This window comes from Pyxicephalus adspersus, chromosome 12 (assembly GCF_032062135.1).
Source record: "Pyxicephalus adspersus chromosome 12, UCB_Pads_2.0, whole genome shotgun sequence".
NCBI classification, from domain to species: Eukaryota; Metazoa; Chordata; class Amphibia; order Anura; family Pyxicephalidae; genus Pyxicephalus; species Pyxicephalus adspersus.
Window position 1 is genome coordinate 11,566,563 of NC_092869.1, and position 16,466 is coordinate 11,583,028.

Here is a 16,466-nt window from a genome sequence, read left to right on the forward strand (position 1 = left end):
ATTCTTATGGGAGAACACAACTCATGATACCTGTGCAGTACGACTATATCCATTCTTATGGGAGAACACAACTCATGGTACATGTGAAATACGTCTGTATCTAATATGGGTAAGCAATAGCAGGTTGTAATGGTCCTGTACAGGCTGTACTTCTCTCTCATATAATAAAATGAGGCCTCTGTGTAGAGTTAGAAAAAAATTTGAAGGAATGTCATCATGTTTAATACACAAATAACTTTTTTTCATTTATAATATTTAGTGATGAAATAGCACACGGGAAAGTTACAAATCACAATTTTTTATGTTCTGGTTGAGTGTATTTACTTCCGAATACATGGAGTGTATGGAGTTTGCATGTTCTCCTGATGTCTGCATGGGTTTCCTCCCACATTCCAAAAACATGCAGTTAAGTTAGTTAACTTCCCCCCAAAATTGACCTTAGACTGTAATAAAGACATATGACAATGGTAGGGACATTAGATTGTGAGCTCCTTTGAGGGACAGTTATTGTCACGACTTTGGACTTTGTACAGCACTGCGTAATATGATGGCACCATATACATACTGGGTAATAATATTAATAATATTATTATCAAAGTACTCTGCTTTTTACATCACAACTGTAGGCCGCCCTTGGGTCAGTTCTTGGTTCTCAAGAAACAGTATCAGACTCTGCGTGCCCTGAAATGCATACATAAATACATCTGCAAATATAACATTTGCAGTCCAGATAGACATGGTAAGAATTCTGTTTGCATTCCTTCTAGCAGGAAACCTTTATTTTACCTGTGACCACTGTTTGTTGCTTTTAAGAATATTTATTTTATAGGATTTGTCTGGCAGAATTACTTTGGGTTTATGTGTTTTTCCACATATTCTTTACATACATTATATTGATGTGTATTATTCCTACTGTACGTGTGTTGACCCGTACAATAGGTAGGAAACACTTTAGACCTGTCATCAAGCACAAAAAGTTCCATTATGCCACTACTGTAAAGTTTCTTTACTTTTACATTTTTAGGTAGAAGACTTGTAGCAGACTTATTAAACAAGGAGATTCCAGATCTGTACGTGACCCATAAATAAGTTATTGTATATATGGGGCCAGATATGCAGGTTGGACAGAAAGTATAAATTAAACTTGATATACAGATCTAAGAGCAGTGGTCGCCAACCAGTGGCCCATGAGAAAATTTTGGTGGTCCACAGAAAACTTTTGGACATTTGCAAATTTTATGTTTTTATATTAATAAAACAAACATAATATTCTAAAAAAAATTCTTATATTCTGAATGACAATTTTTGCCTTTGCACTAAATTCACAAACTGTACTAGAGACAGAAAAACAAGGGGGGGTGCAGCGTGACGTCAGTGTAATTTTAGGTTGTATGAGGCCGAGCCGTACATTTCAGTATTGTTTCCACCATTACAACAGTCACCCCGCTCCGCCAATACTGATTCTCATCTGATTGTTTTATTTTATTTGTTTATTTCTCAGATGATCTTTTAGGTAAGTATGACCTTAACTGTGTATTTTCTTTAACTGTTATATTTAATGGCATCAAATAGTTTGACTTTGATAACTATAATTTCTTGTTTGGTCTTAGATTGGAATGAAATAAACCCATAATAAGTGAGAAAAAGCAAACAAATATTTTGCATTTCTTTAGTAATACCAAAGATAATGCAACTAATGATAATAGTAACAGTAGTAATATTTCACGTAACCGTGAGCTAATCAATGAATGCCTCCACAATCCTCGTCAGGCACCATTAAGAAGATCATTATTTTACAAATGTATTTATCTTTTTTTTTAAAAAATCATATTAATGGTCCGCTGGATTTAAAATTATGAAATTAGTGGTCTGTTAGGTCCCAAAGTTTGGCGACTGCTGTCTTAGGGGACGTATAAATAGGCCCAGTTACAGGTCTAAGAAAACATATAAATAGGATTAGATATACAGGCCCGACAAAAAGTATAAATGGGATCAAATTTACAGATTTGACAGGAAGTGTAAAAGGGCCCAGATATACAAGTCTGAGAAAAAGTATAAATGGGCCCAGATGTACAAGTCTGACAGAAAGTGTAAATGGACCCAGATGTATAGATTTGAGAGAAAAATTAAACGGAAGATTTACAGGTCAGACAGAAAATAAAAATGGGCCCAGATATACAGGCTTGAGGGAAAGTATAAATGGAATTAGATGTACAGAGTCTGACAGAAAATAAATAATATACATTTCTGAAAGTATAAATGAAATGAGATATACACGACTGACAGAAAGAATAAATAATATACATTTCTGAAAATATAAATACGATGGGATATACAGGTCTGACAGAAAGTAGTATGAATTGGCTCAGATATGCAAGTCTGAGAGAAAATATAAATGGACCCAGATATACAGATCTGACAAAGTATAACTGGGCCCAGATATACAGAAAGAAAAATTGGGTTTAGATATATAGGCCAGAGAGAAGGTATGAACTGCGCCGAGATACACAGAAAGAAAAATTGGGTTTAGATATATAGGCCAGAGAGAAATTATGAACTGGGGCATATACTGAAATATGAGAAAAGGTATAAATGGGAGCAGACATACAGGTCTGGGAGAAAGTGTAAATGTAAAACACTGCCAAAGATGTCAGTATTATAAGTATGCATAAATAAATACATTAGGCCACAAATACAGGTCTGAGTGAATATATAAATGGCTCCAGATATACAGGTCTGAGAGAAGTTATTATTGGGGCCAGATATAAGTATAAGAAACTGTAAAAACAGGCCAGATTTGCTGGCTAGGGGAAAGTATAGGGCCAATGGCGGCTACAGTAATACAAGTGTAAGGAGTGTAGATTCTGTGACAGATTTATTGTGTGCGAATTGAAGTCCAGACAGCTTGGCAGTCATTTGAGCTTTGAATGTCATTTACCCACTCTTAGAGCTGAAGAATATTTGGGAAATGTCCTAGTAAAACAGACTATTTGTAATTGCTGCTCAGGACTACGTAAACTGGGTAATTTCCGTGACTGTAAAATACTGAGTTTATCCAGTACCTGTGGCAATATGAAGTATTGTTTCCTTTAATATGAATGATAAATGATCCATTTGAGCATTCCTTTAGTCAAGTGCAAGTTACTTTACATTTCAGAATTTCTATTTTTCCCTATTTGCATGTAGTGAAGCCTGTGCATGAATGAATATACACCAGTAAAAAAAAAATATGTAAAACGACACATATACAGCTCACTCGCTATCTGTGATCAGTGCGTGATTGAGATAATACTAATATTATGATAATATTATTATCAATAATAAACTGTATCTATAAACATATTACACAGCCCTGTACATTATTAGGGGTTGTAAATGACCGACAACAATGACTAAGAAGGAGGAAAGTACCCTGCCCAAAAGAGCTTACAATCTAAGAAACCTCTATTATCTTTGAACAGCAGCAACCAAGTATGAATTACACCTTGTTTAAAATGTATATTTTATTTTGAATATAGCTGTTTTTATTGTAGTTTGTGTCCACAAACACCCGACACAAAGGTGTAGAAAATGTACAATATTCTTGTGGTCCCCAGAAGATGTAGGAAGACATGTTTATTAAAGGACACAAGTGTTTAAGGAATGTCTCTCTACTTCACCACTTTTTGTTTCATCTTCTGGACAGGAATTCTGGGGACATTTCCCTAATAGAAAATGGCTTTTGAATGTGGAATATTTACACTGAATCTTAATACCTTGTTTTGCAGTATACATAACATTTCAACCATTTAACTTATACAGTGTGGACATCAAAATTAGGGATGAGCAAGAATGCCTCTGGCATTCTCGTGAAAATTTCCTCGAAGTTACGATGGGTTTGTGAAATTTCGCCAAAATTTTGCAAAACCATCGAAAGTCACTATAGGAGGATTATCACTGCTGCATTCATAAATACAGCCGTGACAAGCCCTCATTCTAACCTGTAGTGCCTGGGGATCTCTCACTGAGAGGAGGATTCTAAAGGCTAAATTCATAAATGCAGCTGCGATACTCCTCCGAGTCCCGAGTCATGCGGCTTTCGTTTATGAATGAACGCGGCCGTGGGAAAAATTAGAGGATTTTTCCCAGGCTGCATTCATTCATAAGCAGCCAGCAAGACTGGATATAGAAACTTTATCTAGGAACACATAGTATAGGACCGCAACAGCAATCAGAGGAGAGGAGCTGACACCTCTGCTCCCCAGATTCAGATTGGTCCTGCAGGTCCCAAAAATTTGGTCTCGCTCATCTTTAATCAAAATTTTCTGCAAAAGGAACTTTTACCCTTGACAATGTGTGATCCAATTTTTTCAAGAGAAATTTGAGGTCTTGTCATTGACTAGATCTTAACATTTTACTGTTTTGCTATTTTTAAGGTATTTGCTTTCCCCCACAAACATTTTGGAGTTCACAAAACAAAGAAGTAGGATAAAATTAGGTAAACTTGTCCCAGGGACAATTTTCTCAAAAATGAATTTCCCTTATTTGAGAGATTTTCTCTAATCTTCTGTGACTTCTCTGGAACAGGAAGTGAAATAAAAAATTAATACGTAGTCCACACACATCACAAAATTCTTTTGAAGGGGCTTTCAGTCCTTCCTTACTCCATCTAAAAATAAAATAATAATGTCTGTATTTTTTATGCCTACTTGCAGAACTTTCCCAGAAGAATGCTTCACATTCTCCTTCCTAAGAACTGGTAGAAGTTCTTGCTGAGTCCTGTCTGATTACACAATGATAAGACACGCTGTGATGGCGCACTGTTTATATCATGGCTGACAAGTAAAGTGTTTAAACAGATGTAGCTTACATCTCAGCAGGTGATTGTTACCATCTGGAGTTCTCTGTCACCGCATATGTGTTTACATGTTTCTTTTTAGCACTGTTGACGATAAGGGTTAAACATATTTACTTGTTAAACACTGGATTTGTCGAATTTCTTAAATATTTAACATATAACGTGTACCTACAATACCCTATAATAGCACATTTTATAAAATCCTTTCTAGTTCATGTGAAAGATTGCTTTTCCCAGAAAAAACAAAATATAACCTATTCCAGTTTACCAGTCCTACGATGTGGTGGCTGCATTTGTTTTCTTTTTTCTTTTATTCTAGAAATCCTATCCCTGAGAGACTACCTAATTGTAGGTATATTTTATTATTATTATTATTATTATTATTATTACATGTTATTTATTATTTGCAGTGCTCAACTCAGGAATTTTTTTGAGCCGGGTGGGAAGAAATTGTAGGCGGGTGGCAGCCCCTTTATTGTTACCCAACTCTTCAATAGCCACGTAAAAACAGCCAGGTGCTCACTGAAAAGTGCCGGGTGGTGCGCCCAGCTAAAAGGGGCTGGGGAGAACACTGATTTGCCATTATATCATGCATCCTGTACATTAAATTGGGATTGTAAATGACAAACAATATCACATTAGGAGTGAAGAGCCAGCCCAAAAGAGCTTACAATCTAATAGTCTTCCTCATCCTATTTGGCTGGCTACTACTTTCTGCTCATTTAAAAGAGCACTTTACCCCATCTTTTCAAACTTGCCTACCTGTCTGTCTGTTAAAGCCCTCACTACTTTCCACCACTCCATAACTCCCCTCCTATTGTGTATTACCTCCCCCACCTCCTAGATTGTAAGCTCTTTGGGGCAAGGGCCTCTCCTCTATTTAATGTACAGCACTGTGTAATTTGTTGGCGGTATATAAATCCTGTTTATTATTAATAATAATCATAATAATAATAATAAAAATAATAACGTGAGCTTCTAGCAAATACCTCTAACGTTCTTCCAAAGAAAGAAAGTTAATTCCAAAAGATGGAAGTTCCAAGGATATGCTGGTGATGAAAATGGATATGCATAATATAGTATGTTATTAATGACAGGGATGTCATGTTCTTAGAATTGGACATTTATGATATTGTACAGTGACATGATATAAGGTGGTAAATAGCAATAACATAAATGGGTTGCAGTTTGTAAATATGGTGTCTGCACTTCTCTTGCTGTGGTTAGTAAGCAAAGCAAATCCAATTATGTAAAATACATTTTAACCTTCCATGGTCCCACATCTGGGGTCCTGGTATGGATCACCAGAATAGTAATGCAGGCCATAATTTCTAAAGGCTTTGTATTACACTTTAGCATCGCAATGTTTTACTAAACACACACGCCTTGTAGTTTGTGTTGCAATTTGCATTTGAATGAAGTTCAGCTTTAATGAACCCATTGCAGAGTTTTATAGAAAAGTGGAAGTGTAAAGGCAGCATAAATTGATAATAGTGTGACAGTGAGTGGTGTAGAGTTCCATTAGCAGAATGTTATTCTCTGATAAACTTATTATTAAAGCGACACTAGTTTTCTGGTACTTGTACAGTGAATGGTATACTTAAGTGTAAAATAAAGATTTATATATGAATTTATTAGATCAGGGCTTCCTCTTCCAGAAAAAATCTCTGCGTAATAGTAGTAGAAAATGTACCTATAGGGTAAATATATATTTATTACTCAATAATATCTAAGAATTATATTTTTCTTACCCCTGTCTATTAGCCAAGGCACCAAGGTGAGGTTATGCTACTTCTGATAAAATCTTAGGGATTATGAGGATTCCAAATCTCATGAACTGGTCCTCTTACGATAGTTTACCTTGTGCCTGTCAACTCATGGGATATGGGGAACCCTTTATTTCCCGGAAGGATTCCCTGTTTCTTGAGGCATGACTCTATTGGTCTAATGGGAGTTTTAGATACCAATGAATACCCTAAGGAGATTTCTCATAACATTCTGTATGTTTGGTAAGTGAGAGGAAATTTCCCAAAAAGTAATCCTCGCTGAATCTAAACAGCATAAAATGCTTTGGCTGGAATTGTAAAGTAAATCTTTTATTTATGCGTGTTTTATTTATATATAAACATTACGTACATGTGTCCTTGTCAGATTGCCAGTTTTATTGTGCAATAATGGGCAATAATTTGAGTCAGTGATGTATATAATGTACATACATTGCTAAATTGAGGTTAAAGTATCTCGCTCAGCTAGGATGTGCATAGAGGGAAGCTAGGAATACAGGAGGTAGGTAGCAGCTTATCAGCCATTCACAAGCTCCATGAGATTCTGTTTGATATGTTTCTTTGGGACCTTGTGTTGTACAGTAGCTTTAGAGGAGGCTGTCACAAATATAATCCTAAAACTTGTTTCTGCTTTTTTAAAATGTATTATTCGAGGAGTTACTTTTTCACGTTTCTTACAGGGCAGATCTTTTTTTAAGTGAGAACATTTTTTTTTCCATGCTTTTGTTTTTAGTGTTAATGGTTCATCTCTGGCTGGAGCAGACCTTCAGTCATTGCCATATAAGGTCTCTTAACGTTTGCTGAAGTATCTCCGTTAATTGTTTGATTCTGCTGGCCGTCCTTTGGGAACATTTGCATGTATTTTTCCAGGAAGTTAATAGATTTGTAACCTTTCCATATACAATTAATGATTGTACAAGATGAAATCTCTGGTGTAAAAATGTGCTTCGTATTCCTCATCCCACTTTCTGATATTTTGAAATGCATTGAAAAACAAATGTATGTTTCCATGACTGCCTTTGTCTGTTTCAACTAGAGAATTGGTTCACCTGAACTGTCATTTCCATTGTTTTCAGATCGTTTAGAGGGGGAAGGACAGCAGGCTGAGAAGGTCAGTTTGGTCTTCACTTTGCTTGGTCAAAGCTGACAGGTCTTTCCTGGGATTCCTACAAATTTTAAAGCTAGTAAGGATATATTATCCTTCCTTTAAAGTTCTTCATCTAGTTTGGCTACATTCCTTGGGGGTATCTGATGCTAAATGGAACCATTTGATTCAAGTAGCATTGGTTGTATACTGCTGTTTTAAACAAACGTGCTAAATAATTATCGCTCAAGATGTTTGATCACGATCGTCTCAGATGAAAACATAGCATGTGTATGGCAGTCTTTCGACTTAGGTTAGCAATCCACCGATCATTTCCAGGTATATAAATTTTGTCAAATGTCTACCCAAAACTGAAATGTATTTTATTTAAAAAAGGCCATTAGATCCAATTGCTCGTTTGTTGTCTATATTTCAAGAATATCCGTGACAAGATCTCTGAAGATCCTCTACTTGTCTATACTTGAAGTTTTTACCCAGTAATTTGAAGACATCCCAGCTAGGTGGTGGTTAAAATGCGAGGGCAGAAAGCAACACAAAAATGTTAGCAGGCTATGCCTCTGCTGTCATCTAGAAAAGACATATGAAAAACAGGTAACAGCAAACCTTACTATAACCAAAGGTGTTCTAAGCATCTATAGGATAGACAAATCTTCTAAATGAAAGTTTCTAGACTTAAAGTGTGGCTTTTATGACTGCTGTTTCATATGTCACAGTGTAATCTTCCAGAATGCTTTCAGATTAATTTTATTGTTGGATTAGACACAAAGAAAATGTCCCACATCAGTGGCTGCCAACCTTTTCGGACCTACGGAGTACTAAACTTATGGGCTCTGGGTGTCACTCAAAGGGGAAGAACCTTCCCTCATACTGACATCATGGTCCTAGAACCTTCCCACTCTCCTATCGCATGGACACAACCTGCCCACCGCCCTGAGCCTGCGATTCATACAGGAGATATGGTTTGCGTCTCTGGACGGTGCGCCCCCAGTGGGGTCCTTCTCCTGACCCCGCTGGGGGGCGCACTGGCCATAGCCGCAGACCACCAAAATTTTCTCATGGACCGCCAGTAATCCACGGACCACTGGCGACCGCTGTACTACATGGAGCACCTTTACTGAACATTTGTCAAAGTTGTGCTCTGTTTTTCAGTTTGTGGTCCTCTCCCGTGAGAACGGTTGCACACCTTGCCATTTGTATAGCAGAGAACCTTTGAATCAACACTTGTAATACACTTTTTGAAACCTTCAATTGTTATACGTAAAATAAAAAGATTTACATTGCTGTATTGGTATGTGAGGTTTCGGTTGAGCGAGAATGTTCAAAATAAACATCCCTGGCCTACAGGTTATAACAGGCTAAAATAAAGAAGACCAAATAGAAATGTATGTAAATAACAAACAATTCACCATAATGTATACCATAATAAAATGATGGAGTGGAAAATTATACAAAGCCAACTCACTAGAAAAGGAAAGGTCAATGTCCAGTTAGTATACAAATTTTAAAAATAAAAAGAAGGTCTCTTTGGGACCCTTAATAACAAGCTTTTTATTTTTTATTTCCATACTTAAATCGGCAACTACCAATTACAATATGATTGCTGCCACCATAAAAACCCTTCCATTATGGAATGCGTATATATGTACTTGTAAATGTAGCTTTCTATTGATAGCTCCATCACGCATCATCAAAACATATACATTATTTGCTTTATCCAAGTGATCCTAAATTCCAGTATAATTGCAAACAACTCTCCTCCTTCCCTGCTGCTTTAATAGCCCAATTTATCTTCGATAAACAGTTTAGGTGTGTGGAAATTAGATTTCTTTTTCCGCCACAGCCACCGTGGGAAAGTAAACTATTTTTGTATTGCTTTACAAGGGAAATGTTATTTTTTTCCCATATGGACACAGGATATGTGGAAAAAAAATACCAGGCCACATCACAGGAAATGACCGTATTTGTCTAACCTCTTAAGTGCCGCGACACCCAATTTAACAGCTAAAGGGTTAAATGTACTGTGACCCAGTTAAATTTAGGAAGTGTTTTTCTCCTACTAAAGATGTAGGGTCAGGTATCAGTTCCAGAAATCCAAGTGATGGAGATGTCAAGTGTTTGATGTGTGTTTTAGTCTGACATGTGGTATGTACAGCTGGGCCTGCAGCTGGAAGAAGGCCAGATATATGGAAAAGGAAAGTATTATTTTAGAATATACAGTGTACATTTAAACTTGTTGAGTGGCCTCAGATGTTTAACTCTTTTTTTATATCGTGCAACCCCGGTTTTCTTTTACAATTTTTAATTTCTGTACCACTAAATGTAATCAAAGTAATACAAATATTAGTTATGGCACAAGGTGCTGAATAGAAAAAATTCTAAAGTTAAATAAGCCGATGAATGATTAGAGGAATATTCTCATATGTGCATTTTTTATGACCAAACAGCGGTGGGGAGGTAATGTTAACCCCCCCCCCCTTTTTTTAAAAAAAAAACCATCCAGTTGCAGGTACCACAGAAAAGTCACACAGTGAATCTCCTTGCATCCAAAAAACAGTCTAGAAGCAATCTACTACCCTATTACCAGTGGGATTGTTATTATTTGCTTTACATGTGTTTTCACAACTGACTAAGGCAAAACTTTATTACCAGCGGGTAGCACTGCTTGGAAGCTTCTACCGATTGATTTCCTTGGTGGTAGAGCTATGAAATAGCTAGAATTCCAGATTTCTGGGCTGCCTGTTCCTAAGTATTCTGCTATATATCAAGATTTACATGCATGGTTTAATAACCCCAACCAAGCCCAGAATTGAATAAGGCAAATTTTAACAACAGCTGAGTTTCACTGAAAGTCTTTTTTATGTTCTTGCATAGCAAAAGTGATACAAACTTGTAGGAGCTTCTCTTCCTGGGAGGAAACATCTTGAAGCCATTTCATCTTCTATGTATAGATATAGTGAAAAGGGACTTTCTCAGTAGTTTTAATGTCAGCAGAGATAACGTGGACCGCATTTGTCCCTTCCTTTCTTTTCATGTACATAGCCCGTTCTCTCAAATTAAATAATTATGTATCTTCCATACATAAAGGCTTAAAGAAGTTTCAGGGTGAGATAACAGCTGCAAATTACATATATTTAGCATCACATTTTTTTCTAGCCTTTTATATATTGATTGCAAAATTTGACTAAATTTTGTAGCTCTGTATTTATACATACAATCAACAGTTTCATTCTAACTCCATCCAGGTTATAAAATCTCCCCATTGGGGAAATATCGATTCCACCCTGATTAGGAAGTGATTGCTAATCTTTCCACTGGGACACAAATGGCATTTTTTCAGTACAATTGGGAGACTTTAAAACCTCCTCTTGCCCCGATGACAATTACTTCTTCTTCTGTCACAGGCTGGTAAAGTCATGCCTTCTATTTCCTGTTTGCTACTGCTTATGCCAGTATCTTATATGAGCTCCTGTCCAGTTGGAGCTGTAGTTGGGAACACTGGTGTGTTGAAAAAGGAAGTAAATCATGTAAATTGATTGGTCATGATCTTTCCATGTCTCTTGATGACTTGATATTTCTGATTGTACAAATTGGCTTCCGAGGAGTATTCTTAGAAGAGGTCTTGGAAGTTTTTTTTTTCTGAACAGACTTTCTGACATCTTTCTTTTTAGCATTCTTTTGTATCTCATCTACCTTTTGTCACCCCTTCCCATGAGGAGCCCGTTTAAAGCGTAAATAAACCCAAAACCACAAAAATCACCTTCAGTCACGCAAAAAATTACCTTCAATCACACAGATCAGTCTATCAGTCAGGAGGTTTCTTCCATCGGGTCCCACGTCGTCCCGTCGTCTTCGGCCTGGCGCAGACGGAGTGCTGGGTGCCAACATCTGCTCCTCCCTTCTTCTGCCTTCTTCTTCTTACGTCACCTGATCTTGCACTGCGCAGGTGCAAGATCGGGTGACATAGATTGGGAAAAACCTTGCCGATCTCACTACGCAGTCGTTAGAGCGGCAATTTTTTCCTATTGATGAAAGGGCACCTTCTACACATTCACGAGCAAGATCATAAGGAGCAGCCAAGAGCCTCCCGGGATGCATGATGTAGGTATCCGGGAAGGCCATGCGCTCCCATTAATTCTTGATGGCCTAGGCCAGGGGTCAGCAACCTTTACTATCAAAAGAGCCATTTTGCCTCCTCTTCCACTAAAGAAAAATAGTCTGGAGCCGCAAAACATAACACAGTTTATAAACTTTTAAAAGTTTTAATATTTTTTTAATTTTACCTGTTACAACAAGTGTGCATGTGTAGGCCTACTTTGAAATAAATTAAACACTGAACTATGCCCCTAGAAGCCTCCAGCTTCTAACGTATCATCCTGTTACAAGCTGGAGGCATCTAACGTAACAGGGTAGATTTTTTTGATGGGCAGAGTTCTTTATGTTCTGACGATGCCTTAGCGATGAAATTTTAAGGGGTGTTAGCCACAAGTGTCCCTCGTTTGCAGCTTTAATTTTGTTCACCTGTACCCCCCAATCTTGAGTAATTAGGGTTCAGGTGCTAGAAGCCTCCAGCAATGTGTAACAGGGTAGATTATTTTGATGGGCAGAGTTCTTTATTTTCTGACGATGCCTTAGCGATTCAATTGTAGGTGGTGTTAGCCATAAGTATCCCCCACTTGCACCTCTATTTTGGTCACCTGTACCGCCTCCCCCCGTTCCAGAGAAATTGGGGTTCAGATGCTAGATGCTTCCAGCAATGTGTAACAGGGTAGATTTTTTTCATAGGCAGAGTTTTTATGAATTTTTAGGTGTTAGCCACAGGTGTCCCGTACTTGCACCTCATATTTTTTTCACCTGTACCCCTGTTTCCAGATAAATTGGGGTTTAGGTGCTGGAAGCCTCCAACAATGTGTAACAGGGTAGGGGTTTTTTGATGGGTGGAGTTTTTAGGAGGTGTTAGCCACAGGTGTCCCCCATTTGCACCTCTAATTTTGTTCACCTGTACCCCCTTCCTGTTCCAGAGAAACTGGGGTTCAGGTGCCTCCAGCAATGTGTAACGGTAGAATTTTTTGATAGGCAGAGTTCTTTATGTTCTGATGATAGCCTAACAAATAAATTTTAGGGGGTGTTAGTCACAGGTGTCCCCCACTTGCACCTACATTTTTGGTTTTGTACATCTCCCCATTCCAGAGGAATTGGGGTTCAAAGGAGGGGGATGTCATTGTACACACCCATTTGTACACGCCCCGTGGTAGATTTATTTCACTGGTAGATTTTTTTCATTAGAACACCGGATAGGGAATCCCCCTCCTCCGCAGTGTCTTGGGAGGAAGGGGATCCCCCATCAGAGATCTCCCCGCGGCAGCCGAAGGGAGCCACAACAAGGAGGCTGAAGAGCCGCCTGCGGCTCCGGAGCCGCAGGTTGCAGACCCCTGGCCTAGGCTATTGCTGCTCTTAACTTTCTGTGGAGGAAAGAACCCATTGGCAGATTCAAGGCCTTTGTATCCCTTAATTAGGAAATATCCACAGTGGCAATGAAACCCCAGTCTCTACTAAGCTTTGTGGTACATTTTGGACCACTCCTTCAGCCCCTCTTCCCAATGTGCCTTGGTACTTGTACAGGTGCATCACAACAGGTTACTATTTACCTTGGGTGCCTTCCTGTCCTCTGCCATCTCTTCCTAATAACATGCTTCTCGTCATCACATGAACTGATTAGCTCTGGTTTACGGGAACTGCAGGAGGCTTATACCTGGTCATTAATAGTACTTACAGTGATTATAGAGGTTAATTGATTTGTTTTTTTATCTGCCAATTTACTTGAATTAAAAAAAATAAAAACTTTCTGAAGTTTATGGAGTCATTTATGTTGTATATAGTAATATGTACATAAATAATATTAAATAGTTTAAAAAGCATATATGTTAATAATAACACATTTCCCCTTAGTGGGGTTTGTTTTCATCCCCATTTGCTTTTCTATTGGTCAATATACTAAACCATCAATCTAAAAGAGCAATAGAGAGGCTTATGAATAGGGAGGGCACGCTGAGCTTGCTAGCAAATATTTCCATATAGCTACCATATATTAACATAAGCTACCTATAGTATGGAATTCACTGATCGCTGTATTATGTGCCGTTAGATAGTGATATGATTTTTACTTGTTCACTTTGCACTACCCATATTTATAACAGGTCCACTTTAATATTCGAGTACAGTATAGACAAACTATTCATAGTCAGATGTCAGAATCCGTTTTCTTTGGTTTGACTGTTCGCAAACAATTTGTGATTGAATGCAGTCATTTTCTGCTTGCTACTATGCTATGCCTTCAACATAACGACTTATAAAACCAATGATAATCAAATACTACATACCATTGTTCAGATACATCTAGTGATATTTAAGAAATGTAAACTTACATAGACTCATTGACGTAGAAATTTCACAATTTAGCAAGACCAGACTCTGCATGTTTGTCAGGGACATTTATAATTTACACAGACATTCCAATAATGTATAGCAGGAGACACAAGGTAACTTTATCTAGCCAGACAACTTCCTAAATCTTACATAAATATCTATGGTCATAAAAGGCTTGACAGCTGTCCCCACTTTGTTGAAAAATGTTATTTTATCCCTGCATACAGATATTTAAAAAGAAAATAATTGAATCAATGGAAATCCACATTATTGTTTTTGTTTTGGATAGTAAGGGTAGACACATGTAGGCTTAGGCTAGGTACACACATGCAATAATTGTCGTTAGAAAACGGCCGATCAACGACTATTCGCGATTATTTTGAACGATCGTATTGTGCACAATTCTGTACATGCTGAAACAATACGATTGTTCAAATTTTATCCACCCATAATGTACACACACTAGATAGAATTGTTTGAACGATGCAGGAAGTGACACGTACAGGAGAAAGTGTATCACAGAACAATCCACAACCACTGAACGACTGTACACACAATGAACAGCGAACGATCGTTGCCTAATCAGATCAGATGGGACGGTTGTTCGTTTCCAGAGACATTCCTCGTTCGGTTGATCGGTCGTTAATCGTTCGTTTCCAACGATAACTATTGCACGTGTGTACGTAGCCTTACTTGCATAAAGTTAAAATATTCCTTATCTTAAAAATGTTTCCTTCTCTCTATTCTGTGTCAGTTCTGCACAATAATGAGAATTAGAAGCAGTGAATTCTTAGATAGATAGTGTACAACAATCTACTATGGAGAGTAGGGCTATGTACACACATCAGACGATTCTGACATACAGTCGTCGGCTGGCATTGTTCATGAATCTGTCCTGACGGATCCGTGAACGACTGATGGTTATCTATTGAAACACACATCAATGGAGAAGATCACAGTGGGGTGGCACTTGCTAGTCTTCTCCTCTCTATAGACCTGAATGGTGCTGTGTATACACTCATTTGTCGCTGGAAATGATCAGAAAAGATTGTTTCCAGTGACAAATAATAAACTTGTGTATGCTGTTATGTCCCTAAAAACTTATCAGGTGATAAAATGCTTCCCAATACCAGGGATTTGTTGCTAATGTACACACCAGGAAGTATTTCTTTTGGTTGAGGGATGTTCAGGGTAGGAATTCTCCTGCTCCTACCTGAGGAGGTAAGAAGAAGTTAACAGAATTCAAGATATTGCTGAACTGCATGGCAGGGTAAGAGAGTGGGTAGGTGGGAAAAGTTTATATATTTGCTTTTTTTTGCATTTCCTCTTTAATATGTATTTTCATCTCCTAGATTGTAAGCTCTTCGGGGCAGGGTCCTCTCCTCCTGTGTCACTGTCTGTATTCCTCTGTCACTTGCACCCCCTATTTAATGTATAGCGCTGTATAATATGTTAGCGCCATATAAATTCTGTATAATAATAATAATAATAATAAATTCCCATAAGAATTGCATGATAAAACAAGAAGGACAGGTATTTTATAATATAGATTCTGCCTTCATGGGCAACACTTGCGGTACCTGACAGCCACATGTGGCTCGCAACACACGGAGCACTGCTGTTCCGTGTTGTTGTCATTGCTGCGTGTGCCACCCCCCTTCCAGTGACAGGAGCTTTTTAATAGCAAAGTAAGGGTTAAGCAGCCTTGCAGTCAGGGGAATAAAAGGACACCAGAATAAACAATAATTTCTTTTATATAGCAGACGCTGGGTTCACGTTGTGCTGAGTTCACAATGCTCTCTGTATCCAGACACCAGAATAGTTGCATTATTGTGGGCTGCATGTGACAGTCGGAGGTCCTGCCTATTGTGCGGCCTGCGCTGTGTTCTGATAAATCTGCCTATTTGTGTATTTTCTTGTGTGTTTTATGCAATGGTTTTGTAGTGAAGTATATCTATGTGAATCAAATCAGTAAAGTGTCTCTGCTGAAACTTGCTAGGTGCTGCTTATTTTGTGCCTTCCATAATAATTATTCTGATCTGCACCAGTTCTACAGTTTTTGCTTAATAACAAACAAGGAGGAACTGTGATATTTATCCTACCAACACATGTCTGGAAATATTATAATCCTAATTATATAATAAAGTATTGGTTATTTGTTTTTTGATCTTGTGTAATACTTTGAAGGTGAGGAAGTAGGTTACTGTTGGTGTTTATTTGTAGTAAACACTGCTGCTTTGCCTATTATTTAGTGTTGAATAATGAGTTTTTTAGGGTCTGAAAAGAGTTTACGTGCTGTAGAGATGAGGGACATACC

At 37.8% G+C, this 16,466-nt stretch overlaps 1 protein-coding gene across 4 annotated transcripts in view; it reads left to right on the forward strand.

Annotated features, from left to right (window-relative positions):
• PLEKHG3 (pleckstrin homology and RhoGEF domain containing G3) overlaps positions 1-16,466 on the forward strand; it is a 95,843-nt gene that overhangs the window by 2,563 nt on the left and 76,814 nt on the right. Inside the window, exon 1 of one of the 4 annotated variants that reach the window (XM_072428527.1) lies at positions 7,715-7,732. The exons of the other annotated variants lie outside the window; for them this stretch is intronic. The gene's annotated coding sequence lies outside the window, so the exon portion shown is untranslated. Of the gene's footprint in view, positions 1-7,714; positions 7,733-16,466 lie in introns of those variants that run through there. 4 annotated transcript variants of the gene reach the window in all.